This window comes from Bos grunniens, chromosome X (genome assembly GCF_055505025.1).
Source record: "Bos grunniens cultivar Pamir isolate PY7600 chromosome X, Bosgru_T2T1.0, whole genome shotgun sequence".
NCBI classification, from domain to species: Eukaryota; Metazoa; Chordata; class Mammalia; order Artiodactyla; family Bovidae; genus Bos; species Bos grunniens.
This window is the reverse complement of record NC_141194.1, coordinates 7,789,422-7,803,933: the sequence shown is the minus strand read 5'-3', so window position 1 is coordinate 7,803,933 and position 14,512 is coordinate 7,789,422. Positions and strand designations below refer to the sequence as shown.

Genomic DNA, 14,512 nt, shown 5'->3' with positions numbered 1-14,512 from the left:
ATCTGATAAAGGGTTAATATCCAGAATATATGAAGGACTCCTGCAACTCAACAACAACAAAAGAAACAATTTTAAAAATGGGGAAGGACATAGACATTTCCTCAAAGAAATGAATGGTCAATAAGCACATGCAAATGATACTAAACATCACTAAGCATTCAGTTCAGTTCAGTCCAGTCGCTCAGTCGTGTCCGACTCTTTGTCCGACTCTTCAGACGAGTTCCAGACCAAGATAATCATGATGGTGTGATCACTCACCTAGAGCCAGACATCCTGGAATGTGAAGTCAAGTGGGCCTTAGAAAGCATCACTATGAACAAAGCTAGTGGAGGTGATGGAATTCCAGTGGAGCTATTTCAAATCCTGAAAGATGATGCTGTGAAAGTGCTGCACTCAATATGCCAGCAAATTTGGAAAACTCAGCAGTGGCCACAGGACTGGAAAAGGTCCGTTTTCATTCCAATCCCAAAGAAAGGCAATGCCAAAGAATGCTCAAACTACTGCACAATTGCACTCATCTCACTAAGCATTAAGAAAATGCAAATCAAAACCATGATGAGTACTTCTCTGATGGTAGAGTGTCAGTGCAGGGGACACAGGCTCAATTCCTGGTCCAGGAAGATTCTACATGCCTTGGATCAAATAAAGCCTGGTGCGCCACAACTACTAAGCCTGCAAACTGCATCTGCTGAAGCCCACATGTAACTACTGAAGCCTGTGCACCTGTGTTCTCCAAGAAACGAAGTCACAATGACAAGCTCACACCACAACAAACAGTAGCCTCCACTCACCCCAACTAGAGAAAGCCTACATGCGGCAACGAAGAACCAGCAAAACCAAAAATGATAATAATGTAAGAAGAAAAAAACATGAGATACCACTTCACACTCATTCAGTTCAGTTCAGTTCAGTCACTCAGTCATGTCCAACTCTTTGTGACCCCATGAATCGCAGCACGCCAGGCCTCCCTGTCCCTCACCAACTCCCAGGGTTCACCCAGACTCACGTCCATTGAGTCAGTGATGCCATCCAGCCATCTCATCCTCTGTCATCCCCTTCTCCTCCTGCCCCCAATCCCTCCCAGCATCAGAGTCTTTTCCAATGAGTCAACTCTTCCCATGAGGTGGCCAAAGTACTGGAGTTTCAGCTCCAGCATCATTCCTTCCAAAGAACACCCAGGACTGATCTCCTTTAGAATGGACTGGTTGGATCTCCTTGCAGTCCAAGGGACTCTCAAGAGTCTTCTCCAACACCACAGTTCAAAAGCATCAATTCTTTGGCGCTCAGCTTTCTTCACATTCCAACTCTCACATCTATACATGACCACTGGAAAAACCATAGCCTTGACTAGACGGACCTTTGTTGGCAAAGTCACAGTCATTAGGATGGCTATTATCAAAAACCAGGAAGTAAGTGTTGGCAGGTATATGGAAAAACCCTTTTGGGTTTGGAGGGAATGTGAACTGGTGCAGCTACTATGGAAAGCAGTGTGGCAGTTCCTCAAGAAAATTTAAAATAGGATTACCACATGTTCCATCAAGTCCACTTCTGGATATATATTAGAAAGAATTGAAAGCAGGGGTTTGGATATTTGTACAGCCATGTTCACAACAGCATTATTCACAGCATGTAGAAGGTGGAAGCAACTGAAGTGTCTATCAACCAATGTACAGATAAACAAAATGTGCTCTATACCCTCAATGGAATATTACTCAACCTTAAAAATTAAGTTCTGACACAGGCTACAACATGGATGAACCTTGAAGGTATTATGCTAAGTGAAATAAGTCATTCGCCAGAGGACAAATACTGTATGATCCCACATGATTCCACATGTTTTCTATTTTCTACCTATATAAAGAAAATATGAAATTAAAGAATTCTACAATTTGAGATGCTTTTGAAACATTAACCAATATGTGAAACTATTAAATATAGTGTTCCTATTTCACACACATCTTGAACCAATAAAGAAATATACACATTTTCAAGAGGTTAAATTCATACTGGGCAAATACTGAGAACCATCTGATCAGGGTTTCTTAAGCTGGGGTTCAGGCAGGCCTTAAAAGTCCTGCCATGTGATACATATATTAAGTGTGCAGATGCGATTTTTTTTCCTTGAGTCCATTGTTTAATTCAGATTTTCAAAGGACCAGGACACCCTAACACTTGAGGATGCTTGAAAGCATTGTGACCTTTCAGTTCAGTTGCCCAGTCGTGTCCGACTCTTTGAGACCCCATGAATCACAGCACGCCAGGCCTCCCTGTCCATCACCAACTCCTGGAGTTCACCCAAACTCATGTCCATCGAGTTGGTGATGCCATCCAGCCATCTCATCCTCTGTCGTCCCCTTCTCCTTCTGCCCCCTTGGACTAAAGGATCATGCTGCCCTGGAGATGGGCAATTAAGTGAGGGCAGAGAAGACAAATGCAGAACCAGAGCAGGATGAGCTACCATGGCGTCTCCTGGTTCCCGTTTCACTCTGCAGCTTTGTTTTCAAAGTTCTGCTGCATATGGCGATGCAAGCACACAGTGCTGCCTTCACATCCAATTCATGTGTATGTGATTACGGTAATATTCACTGGGGAAAGACCCTGTTGTTTTCATTTTTATTTCATTTGCCTGATTATAATTAGTTTTAGCTTATTATTTAGTGGGTAGGGAGGGGATTTTTGCCATTGCTGCTGGATAAAAAGGAAGCCTAAAACTTTCATCATGAAAAGTTCTTGATATTTGTTTGGGAATCTTTAGTAATGGTTTCCCAACTATCTTCTGATAAGATTTTGAGAAGGTGTTTTAGGAGGACACATGGAGGGAAGGAGAGGCCAAGCTAGGTCTCCAGACTACCAACCCAGGTTCAAAGTAGTTTTGCTTTCTTCTAACATACACATTGGAAGGAATGATGCTGAAGCTGAAGCTCCAATACTTTGGCCACCTGATGTGAAGAGCTGACTCACTGGAAAAGACCCTGATGCAAGGAAAGATTTGAGGGCAGGAGAAGGGGATGACAGAGGATGAGATGGTTGCATGGCATCACCAACTCAATGGACATGAGTTTGAGCAAGCTCCAGGATTTGGTGATAGACAGGGAAGCCTGGTGTGCTGCAGTCCATGGGGGTGTCGCAAAGAGTCTGATACAACTTAGTGACTGAACAACAACACACACAGACACTAGAAGATATTATGAACACTTCTGAATTATATAAACTCCATCAAGTTTGTATCAGTGAGTAGAGACTAGATTATACTACAGCAACAAACAGCTCCCAAATCTTAGTGCTTTACTCAACAAAAATCTCACTCTTTCTTGTATTATATGTCCAACAACAGTTTGCACTGATTTACACTCATTGCAGTCACTTAGGTAGCCAGTTGGATGGAAATTCCATCTGGATATTCTTCCATAATAAACAAGCTAGGCAAAGGGTAAATAAGTTACATACTGACTCTTCAAGCATCTCCTCCCATTTTTTTTAAAGCAATCCAAGTCATTTGGTCACACCTACCTTCATAACTTAAGCTACAGTCAAGTGAGACATGTTTTAAAAAACAATTAATAGTGTCAAGTTCTGTTTGAGATCATCTAATCTTAGAGGGGCTTTCCTGGTGGCTCAGTGATAAAGAACCCACCTGCCAATGCAGGAGACAAGGTTCAATCCCTGGGTTGGGAAGATCCCCTGGAGAAGGAAATGGCAACTCACTCCAGTATTCATGCCTAGAGAATTCCACGGACAGAGGAGCCTGATGGGTTACAGTCCATGGGGTTGCAAGAGTCGGACACGACTTAGCCACTGAACAATAGCAATTATCTTAGAGGAGGAAAGTGTGTATCAGGAATTTTCCCACAAATTATTATTATTATTATTATTGGAATAAGGTTAACAAGTCAAACTATTATTTATGATTCATTCAGTGACTGTATTTTGGCATAAAGAGGGGCTTCCCTGGTGGCTCAGACAGTAAAAGCATCTGCCTACAATGGGGGAGGACCCAGGTTCGATCCCTGGGTCGGGAAGATCCCCTGGAGAAGGAAATGGCAACCCACTCCAGTACTCTTGCCTGGAAAACCCCATGGACCGAGGAGCCTGGTAGGCTGCAGTCCATGGGGTCGCTAAGTCAGACACGACTGAGCAACTTCACTTTCACTTTTCACTTTCATGCATTGGAGAAGGAAATGGCAACCCACTCCAGTGTTCTTGCCTGGAGAATCCCAGGGACTGGGGAGCCTGGTGGGCTGCAGTCCATGGGGTCGCACAGAGTCGGACACGACTGAAGCGACTTAGCAGCAGCAGCAGCAGCAGTAGTAACTGTGGTACCAGTTGGTATAACCCTAATTTAGGGAGACAAATTCAGTCAGCCATATACCTAGTCATAAGACTGCTATGACTGGCTGAAATTGTCTCTCTAAATTGTATAAAGCAGTTGAGCCACAGTAAATAGACTCATCCTTCCATTCCGGATGCCTCTGACTGGGTCTGAAGAGAAAGTAAACCAATGAGAGGAAAGAATTTGGAGCTCTGGAAGGGAGGGGCCTAGGAAGAACCACCCGACCTTTCCTGTAATTAACAAGAGTTGGGGGTAGGGCATGGGGAAAGGCTAGGATCACTGGAATCAAGGTGTTCCAGCCACCATGTTCATATTTCCCGAGACTCAATTCTTCTTCTCTCCTTTTCTCACACAGGACAGATAAGGACAAACTCTCATGACCCAAGCATGGAACATGAGAGGATTAATACCACAATGGTGTGAGCCACACCCTCAAGGAAACAGCAAATTGTCCTTTGAATATTATCACAGAGCCAGGGTAGGAGTCAAGTACATAGTAGGCTTCTTCCCCATGCCCACCTCCCTTTTAAGTGCTTTTTGTAACCACAGTGTAATTTGGTAGAAACATACTATTTTGGTTGGTCTTTGGAGTACTGAAATAAGTTGAATTTACATTCCTCGGGTTACTACAAAAATATGATGCACAATATCCAACATTCATTCATCTATTCATTCAACAAATATCCACTGAGTGGGCACTCAGATTTAAACACGGTGGATTGAATGCACCTATTAGCCACTGCTCCTTTCTCCAATTCTCAGAAGACAGCTCCCTACCTGTGCCCCCTTCCCCAAAATTATATATAACATTTCTACAACTTGACAATGGTTGGTTCAGCTCCCCATTAACACACATCTGCACCTCTTCCCCTTCCTCCAATCCTTTCCTTGAGTCTCATGACAGTTAAATACATTCAAAACAGGCAAAAACCCTGAACAATGAAGGAAAAGAGTTAATAGGAACAAAATTCCAGCAGCTGGTCAACAGATGGTGATGTTAGTTGATTTATTAGGCCCAAGAAAATGGGAAACTAACTCAGCAATAGGGAAAGCCAAGGGAAAACCAGTATTACTCCAATGTCCAAAGGCTTAGGAATTGACTGGCCCAGACCACACTCTACCAAAAATGTACAAATGTAGAACTAATGATAGAAGGGTTCCTAGAATGTTTATTTAAGAAACAGTTAAACTCTAAGATCCTCTCAACAACTAAGGATCTAATGTCCACTAAACCCAGAATCAAAATGAGTGTTTATTCTTAGAAAAGAGACAAACAGGGAGTCTCCAGCCTGGGAAAGTGCTTCTCAACTTGGGGCGATTTGGCCATTGGTCAAGTTGGACATTCAGCAATGTGTAGAGACATCTTTGTCCTAACTGGGGGAGTGGGTGCTATGGGTATCTAATGAGTAGGAACCAAGGATGCTGTCCAACATCCTACACCACACAGAGCAGCCTCATCATAAAGAATCATCTGGCCCCAAATGTCAATAGTGCCAGGGTTGAGAAACTCGAGGTTAGAGAAAGGATTCCACATTGGAGAGAATGGAATAAACATACATATGTTCAATACTGAGACACCAACACTGTAACTTCTGCCAGCTTCCCACATTCAGCTCCCACAGTGCTACTCAGTGTGCTTCTCCCACATAGGACTGTAGGAGTCCTCTCAGAGAAATCTTATCAATTTAAGAAAAAAAATGTCTGAAGAGACTGACATCAAAAGGTTTTAACAGGCTAGCTGCCTTAGAACTGAGCCTATAGTAAAGAGCTTCCTTGCCAGCCTTGGCGCCCCACTCTTATACATCAGCAGTGAAGGATTGCCAAACATTCTGGAGAAGTGGCATATAATACAAAAGGGAGAAATTTGGAGCTACGCAAGGGAAAGGAAAAGTCAAGGAAGTTGTCATCCTTGGAAAAGGACAGAAAACATTACATGCATGAAACAAGGACAGATGTTATGAAAAAGGAACCCTCAGAATAAAGTAATGGCTGTTAGAAATTTAGAGTATTATAGTAGAAATCAAATACTTTAAGTACTGGAAGGGAAGTGGAGAAAATGTGCCACAAAGTCACCTTAAAAGACAAAGGAAAATAGAAGAAGGAAAAATGAGGGAGAGGTGACATAAAATGTCCAGAAACACAAAATTGAAAAAAAAAAAAAAATCAGGGTTACAAAGTAGAGAACAGTGAAAACAGGAAGTTGGAAATTATCAAGTAATTTGAGAAAATTTTCCAGAAACAAGAGGCTTCATTTTGCAACTTGCAATGGTTCCCTGCAATGCATCCAGGGAAATGCTTGACAACAGACTCATACCAGGTCGTCTCATCATGAAATTTAAGACCACTAAGCACCAAGAGAAGATGGTCAAAGTGCCTACTGAGAGGAAAGAAAAAGCATTCATTGTGATGCAAAGGATCACGAATCAGAGTGGCACTGAAATTCTCAAGAGTGACACCAGATCGAAGCTGAAAGAAACTAAAGCAATGCTTTCCAATTGTTGAAGGAAAATGACATTTGGCATGGGAATTCCATAGCCAGATAAAGCTATCAGAGGAGCGTCAAGACTTTTCCAGCCATGCACTGTCTCAAATGTTATGTCCCACGCACCCATTCTTGGCAATCAATCAAGGGATACACACCACCACAGAAAGGAGCGTATGAATGCAGAGAGACATAAAACCAAGGTAAGACTTCAGAAGGCATTTGATACATGCCCAGAAAACTAAGCCAACCAGAAAAACTAAAAGACTGTTTCTACCTGTTTCTACTATTTCTACTAAAAGACTACTTCTAAGTGTTCTAACAACAGTTGGGAGGGCTCCATTGTCAATAGCACTACCTCATGCCAACTCTGAACCTTGACCTACTCAAAATTATAGAATGACTATTTCTAGGATGGGAGGAGAGGAGGTGTGCATGTGCAGGGGGGAGTGGGGGGCCAAAAAAGAGAGACAGCACTCAATCTTCAACCTCCAAAATGGGAAGTCAATGGATAATGCAGAAAAAATTAAGAAGCAGAGATATAAGCATGTGACCTACAGGCATCAAGATGAGCTTCCAGTCAGCTGAGGTTAGTGCCAGTGGGAAGCAGGGAGTCAGAAGTTACTAGAGGGGCAAACCTAGTGAACTATGGAACTTCTGCAACTCTGTGCCTGCATCACTTGCAGAGTAACAATGACTAGACTGTACAAGAAAGGCTCCTGAATGTGTATTTCGTGCCAGCCCCTGTTTCAAGCTGTTTGGGGAATCCAATGGTTAACAACACAGTCTTCAAATGTTAATATGTGTCACTATAATCATGAATTTTTTTCTTTTCCTTTATATTTCTTCTGATTTCCTTTATGTATCTTTGTTGTTAGGTGTCTAATGATTTATGATGTCTAGCTTCTTTATGAATTGTACCTTTTATCATTAAAAATATTCATCTTTGTTTCATTTAAAAATAATAAATCGCAGCACTGTTTATAATAGCCAGGACATGGAAGCAACCTAGATGCCCATCAGCAGATGAATGGATAAGAAATCTGTGGTACATATACACAATGGAGTATTACTCAGCCATTAAAAAGAATACATTTGAATCAGTTCTAATGAGGTGGATGAAACTGGAGCCTATTATACAGAGTGAAGTAAGCCAGAAAGAAAAACACCAATACAGTATACTAACACATATATATGGAATTTAGAAAGATGGTAACAATAACCCTGTGTACGAGACAGCAAAAGAGACACTGATGTATAGATCAGTCTTATGGACTCTGTGGGAGAGGGAGAGGGTGGGGAGATTTGGGAGAATGGCATTGAAACATGTATAATATCATGTATGAAATGAGTCGCCAGTCCAGGTTTGATGCACGATACTGGATGCTTGGGGCTGGTGCACTGGGATGACCCAGAGGGATGGTATGGGGAGGGAGGAGGGTTCAGGATGGGGAGCACGGGTATACCTGTGGCAGATTCATTTCGATGTTTGGCAAAACTAATACAATATTGTAAAGTTTAAAAATAAAATAAGATTAAAAAAATAAAATAAAATAAATAAATAAAAATAATAAATTTAATTTAAAAAAACAGTTCCAAACTCAAGGAGTTGACATCACAGAGGGTAAACATGCTGCAAGTAAACAGCCCCAAGTCCAAGTGTCAATACATAAAGGTGATTCACTCACTGTGCACAGAAATTAAAACACTGTAAAGCAACTATATTCCAATGAAAATTAAACCACCCCAAAAAAGAAACGCTAATAATCGCAAGTATGCATTAATTTGAGCTCTCATATATCACTATTGCATCACTGATACATAAGTGAAGTAAAGACATGCCAAAACACACACACGAAAGGAAAAAAGAACCATAAAGAACTACTTCCTCCTGAAGATGGAAGGTTGAAAGAACTATCCGTGATGATTTTGTGGAGGAGCTGGAAGGGGAAGGGTGATTTTCACCAGCTGCAATGAAGATACAGTGAAGAATAAGTGGGGAGTGGCGAGGACACACGCAGAAGAACTCTGGGAACTGGTAATGAGATGGATGTATTTGCCCCTCGATACTACATGGACCCACCCATGTCAAAGTTCTCACGACCAATTTGGATTGTCATCTAAATGCCTTCAGTATGGCAACTGGAACCGAGTTTGTGGTTTTTGGACTGAGCTCATGATTGTCAAACCAACACCAGGAAACCAAGAAATAAATCAATAAACTTCCCAGTGGAAACCTTGGCCTCTGCCAATCAAAAGTGAATTCCAGGCAGATCAGGCTCCCAGCAGCTGAGTTACATACACACAGAAGATTCCGACCCTGACACCCTGCCAGTCGCAGAAGCAATATCAACACTGTGTTCCCCCAAACATACTCAGGGATTTTTCTCCCGAAATGATTTTGTTTAATAAGTTGTTTTGCCCCAAAGTTATATTGTATCCAACTTACTGTTGTCATTTTCACGTGACAGAGACAATGGATCCCAGGGAAGAAACTTTGCCGGAATTCCAAAGGCTGGTTACTGCTCTCGTTCTCCAGGCTGATGCTGAAATCAGAACGCAAAGTTAATAGAACCCCAACTAAAAACAAAAAGCCCCACTTTCTGTATTTGGTCAAAATGTGTCTGATTATTATGAAAGTAAACTTCCAACACTAAGAAGGGCATCATCCAGATGGACACATAGGAGAGCTCCCAATCGAACCCTGGACACACACCAGTATCATAACACGTGACGCCATTCTGGGTATTTCCACACTCATGTATGTTTCTTAAACAGAACTGCAATCATTTAATGTATTCTATATAGAAACCTACGTTTTTCACATGGTTACCATTTTCCCCCTTCAACTCATCTCTGGTTTCTCAGAAAGGTTATTTGAAAGGCAGGATTTTCTTTACTCCTACTCTCCCGCACCTCTAACCCCCCACAACCAGATGGAAAGATGGTGTGATGGCAAAGGTTCTCAGCCGGAAATCAAGCAACTTGGCTTTGACCTTTGAGTTCACTCACTTCTATGTGAAATGAACGACTGGAAGGAAGTTATTTCTGAGATCAGCTTTGGGAAGGGGAGAGCCCAGGCTTGGCATGAGAGCTGTGGATCATTAGCACACCACTGACCAATGAAGGGACTCTGTGATGATCAATTAGCTTCACTGAGTACCACTGTCCTGCTCTGTGTGAAGGCACTGGAAATAACTCGCTTCAACCAGCTGTTGTGGGGGCACATCCTTGTCTGGAACCTGAAGTTGAAGACGAGGGATTCTGTAAGCCTGTTGTCCATGACGGATTTGTTAAATGGCTCCAAACAGTAAGGATGTGACCCTTACTGCCCACCATCTGCATACCAATGAGGGGAGCCCCGGCACGGAGAGAAGGAGAGGGTCAGGAGTCAGTTCTCCTGCCCTTTGGGAGACCCACCCAAATGCTCATCACCTCCTGCCAGGGTAGAAGCCAGCCTCAAGGACTCTGATCTTTCCTGTGTCCCAGCATTTGGGCCCAGGAGATTGGCACCTGACTCTGCCCTTGCAGGGCAAATTTGAGGAGGAGGGGAGAAGTCACAGGGCAAGACGGGCCCAGATCCCATGTCCAGAGCTAGGCAGTGCTGTGTCTTTTTTTTTTTAAATGAAACAAAGATGAATATTTTTAATGATAAAAGGTACAATTCACAGAAACCATTAGACACCTAACAAAGAAACAAAACTACATAAAGCAAAAATCAGAAGAAATAAAAGGGAAAAGAAAAAAACATATAATCATAGTGAGACATATTAATATTTTCTAAGAATATTTTATCAAGTGCAGAAAAAATAATAGGAGCATCTTGAATGATGTCATTATTTTAATATAATAGATTTATATTTATATTAATTTATATTAACCTTATAGCTTACACAAATATATTTAAAATTTTGTATTTCATACACTGTTATTAGATTTCCATGGGACATTTAGAAAAATTGGCAAAAAGATAAACATTACTAAGCTTCAAAAAGTAGAATTCTTTCTTGTGTGATTCAGCTATATATACACGCATATATTATTTTTGAAATTATTTTCCATTATATGTTGTCATAAGATATTGACTATCGTTCCCCAGTAAACCTTTGTTGCTTGTTTCATATCTATTTTTTTTTTAATTAGAAACCTAGCATTCTATTCACCCTAAGTCAAACAACTGGAAGCAAAATGCCATAACTTTTTTATTTAGGCAAAAATTCATAAGTTTTCTAAAATATATATTACACATATTACTCATATATATGTATACAAAAGCTTGTCTACTAAGCTCAATAAAGGCTTGAGAAAGAACATCTAAAAAAGAGATGGAGAAACTGGAAAACAGAAACTAAATGAAATGGGAGCACTGAATATGAAATAGAAAAAGTGAAACAAACTAGATAAAAGTAAAAGATCCTCATACAGTCAGTTGCTTTTAAACATCGCTGCTTATTAGAAGGGCTGTGTCTTCTTAAAGCCAAGAGGGTGATGCTGAAGGGAGCTAGGCCAGAGGGACCTGCCCCAGGACATGCCTGCCACAATGCAGTCATGAAACCATGAAGTGTCTGAGGTCCCACAGGAGCAGAAGCCCCACACCCCCACAACAGCACTGCACACGAGAAAGAGCACACTTTGGGGTGGCTGTGCAAACAGGACCCCAACACCACATGGCGAGAGCATCAGACCAGCAGAAGGCTTCGCTCTCTCACCTCCCTCCCTCTTCCTGCTGGTTGCGGTGGGGGAGAAGGGCAATGCTCAAGATGGGCGTGAGGGGCAGGGACCTTGTGCCATTTCTTTGTGAAGGTCTCGCAGCTGACCAGGTGCAAGGGGAAAGCTGAGCTCCTTTGAAATGCTTTTTCCATCAAAGTACCCATTTAGATTTGGCCCAGACCTCTTAAAAGCTATAAATGAGATGGTCCTAATGCCCAGAAGGTATCAAAAAACCTAATCTGAGATATTATATGATGTGATAGGAGTGGGGAAGATGGATGAATCCCAGTTGACTTTAGGAGGAATGAGGGAGGAAAATCGAATCATTCCTTTAATAACCCTACAACATTTGACTCATTGATGCTCACCTGAGTCTTGTTAAAAAGCAGATTCTGACTCAAGAGGTCTGGGACCCGGGTTCTCCACTGCTAAGAACCTCCCAGGTGACCCTGGTAATGCTGCCCACAGAACACGCTTTAAATAGCACCAGTCTAGACCAACCATCTGCAAATTCCAGCCCACTGCCTATTTTTGTAAATAAAGCTTTATTAGAACACAGCCTTGCTTACTCTCATGCATTGTAAATAGCTACTCACACTTCAATACAGAACTAAACAGTCACAATGGAGATTATGGCCCACAGAGCTAAAAATATTTACCATCTCGCCCTTTAGAGAAAAGGTTGACACACTCAGTTATATTATCACGTTACTCTGTGGAGCATCTGAAGTGGTAATGGCATGGAAGTGTCTTCAAATCCATAAAGAGCTCCATACATATACAGGTAAATTCTTCCATCCCAAACATGCTTTTAAAAGGATTTGATAAAAGGAAAGGTGATAAGGCCAGAGAAGGAATAGAACAACAAAGTGGTTAAATACAGATTAATCATCTGCTCAAACAGCCCCTTCACCTCTACTAGAGAAGGGTTTTTTTGGTTTTTTGTGTGTGTGTGTGTGTGCCATAAATGATAAAGTTCCTCTACAAAAACTGATCTCTTAGTAGCCAAACCAAGATGGTGACCCAACGGGGAAGTCCTCTGCCTGTTTTCTCATAAACACCCTCTTTCCCTAGTTTCCAGTCTAACTGGGCCATTGTGGGGAAAGGCTCCTTTGCTGCTGTGTGGAGATTTGGTTGGTGGTGGGCTGCACTCCACAGGCCAGCAAGCGCTGTACTTGCCCAGCCTCAAGACCAACCAAAGAGCCCAGAGTCAGCGACCGGGACATCAATGGTTTAATAGATGGTGGGGGGGTGGGGGGCGGAATCTTACAAACCTGAAGAAAGGTCCTGGAGCAGCACCCCACCATGCCCCACAGACGCCAGACACGGTAGCACTATTCACTACCCCAGGGAGGAGGAGGCTCCTCCTCCATCTGTAGGAGGAAATGATGTCAGAAAGGCTGATCCGTTACCAGGGAAACCAGCCGCTGAGGCACGCCCCTCGCGGCTGGTTTCAAGCATCCTGAGGGCAGGTGCTTTCCTTTCATAAACCACCAGGTGGAGCCGTTCTGACCTAAGGGGCAGGTTGTTGTTCAGCCGCTCAGTCCTGTCCCACTCTTTGTGACCTCATGAACGCCTCAAGCACACCAGGCTCCTCTGTCCTTCACCATCTTCCGGAGCTTGCTCAAATTCATGTCCATTGAGTCGGTGGTGCTATCCAAACATGCTCATCCTCTTCTCTTTCTGCCTTCCATCTTTCCCAGCATCAGGGTCTTTTCCAATGAGTTGGCTCTTTGCATCAGGTGGCCAAAGTATTGGAGCTTCAGCTTCAGCATCAGTCCTTCCAGTGAATATTCAGGGTTGATTTCCTTTAGGATTGACTGGTTTCATCTCCTTGTAGTCCAAGGGACTCTCCAGAGTCTTCTCCAGCACAATTCGAAAGCATCCATTCTTTGGCACCATAACCTTGTGAGTAGGTGTAGAGGAAGCAGGAGCTGGTTGAGCAGGGGATGTACCAAGAGCAGGAAAACAGCCATCTTGAGTGGCCAGACCATACAGATGGGTTCTGTTTTTTTCCACTGAACTCAGTGTCACATACATCAGATAGCTATGGCCATCAGCTCCCACACCCATGGTCACTCTGAGACTTTCTTGTGTTCTACAGGAAACAAACCCTCTATTTCTTGATTTCAGGATGCAACTCTCCACTCACAAACACCAGAACCATAACTTGGAAGTCCCCCAGTGTCCTCTCCACATGATTTCTCTGCCTTACAGTCTCCGTTCCTCCCCTCAAAGATCAGAGCAGAGACCCTAAAGAAGCTCCTGGCTTGACTTCTTGGGCCCTCTTAAGTGATTCCAAAACAATATCTTCTGAAGGTCACACACTTTTCACATCACCATCCGCCACTAAACAGCTATAACATATCTCTGACCCAGTGCTGCCTTCAGGTCACCATCCTTTCAACAAGTATTTCTGGAGTGCTGCTGTATTCTGTGCACTGTCCTAGGCACTAGGATTTCTGCTGTGAACAGGACCAAATGCCCAGCCCTGCCTTCATTGATCTGCCATCTCTAGCTCTACTTAATGGTTTCAGAGCCACCTGGGACTTTCAACGACTGCCTCCATAAGATCTTGGGATGGGAACATCTTTTATTTACTCCAACTCTACATCAGTTGATCCCTAAACTCACATATGATTTGAGGAGACCTATGACTTTCAAACATATAACAAAATTGAAAGGCACTTGCTCCTTGGAAGAAAAGCTATGACAAACCTAGGCAACATATTAAAAAGCAGAGACATCATTTGGCTGACAAAGGTCTGTATCAGTTCAGTTCATTGCATTTCAGTCGCTCACTCGTGTCTGACTCTTTGTGCCCCCATGGACTGCAGCACACCAGGCCTCCCTGTCCATCACCAACTCCTGGAGTTTACTCAAACTAATGTCCATTGAGTCAGGGATGCCATCCAACCATCTCATCCTCTGTTGTCCCCTTCATCTCCCACCTTCAATCTTTCCCAGCATCAGGGTCTTTTCCAATGAGT

At 42.7% G+C, this 14,512-nt stretch overlaps 1 long non-coding RNA gene across 8 annotated transcripts in view; it reads right to left on the bottom strand.

Moving 5' to 3' along the window:
- The window catches only part of LOC147339746 (uncharacterized), a 168,233-nt gene that overhangs the window by 83,587 nt on the left and 70,134 nt on the right, over positions 1-14,512 (bottom strand). For 4 of the 8 annotated variants that reach the window (XR_015158551.1, XR_015158548.1, XR_015158547.1 and 1 more), the window contains exons 1-2: positions 12,797-12,942; positions 9,262-9,358 (exon numbers count right to left, since the gene is read on the bottom strand). This is a non-coding gene — a long non-coding RNA (uncharacterized LOC147339746). Of the gene's footprint in view, positions 1-9,261; positions 9,359-9,932; positions 10,055-12,796; positions 13,033-14,512 lie in introns of those variants that run through there. The other 4 variants (XR_015158553.1, XR_015158550.1, XR_015158549.1 and 1 more) reach the window with 4 other exon arrangements.